The sequence below is a fragment of the Morone saxatilis genome, unplaced genomic scaffold (assembly GCF_004916995.1).
Source record: "Morone saxatilis isolate NCDOM2014 unplaced genomic scaffold, NCSU_SB_2.0 Contig24, whole genome shotgun sequence".
In the NCBI taxonomy this organism is placed as follows: domain Eukaryota; kingdom Metazoa; phylum Chordata; class Actinopteri; family Moronidae; genus Morone; species Morone saxatilis.
In genome coordinates this window covers 27,022,730-27,023,349 of record NW_023339807.1, presented here as the reverse complement: position 1 = coordinate 27,023,349, position 620 = coordinate 27,022,730, and positions in this window count along the sequence as shown.

Below are 620 nucleotides of genomic sequence, written 5' to 3'. Positions count from 1 at the left end.
GCTTCTGATTATTGATTATTGATTTAATATATAAATAATACGGGTACAGTGAAGCTGGGAACACAATGTAAATTAGATATTATATATTAGAAAGCAAACAGCGGATAGATCAATAAACAGTGAATCTGTCAGAAAGAAGAATATTAAGTCTGATTGTTAAAATGATAAAAATACAGAATACAGAGAATGTATCAATATTTCAGGAAAACTCACCTCTGATCAATATTCACAAGAAATAATCTTCTCCAGCTCCCTCAGGTGAGACTCAGCCAGGTAGTAATAACGATAAGGTAGAATAAAGAAATGAGCTGACGGGCAGCACTTCATCATAGACCTTTTATCATAAAGCAGTAAAATCATAAACTGACCTTCTGTTACTTTCCCAACTCATATTAGTGTGCCTGAAAAGCACACTACTATTATTCACCATACTTATTATTATTATTATTATTCTTCCGTACGTTTTTCGGTTGACTACTCCTCCTGCAGTTTTGGGTTAGGGTAAAAAAAATGAATGGGTGTGTATTGGAAGAATGTTCAACTGCTTTTAAAGGGGAACTTGGCAACTTTTTCAGCTTAATAAACCCGTTTAGAAATCATTTGGATGGTTAAATGGCCTG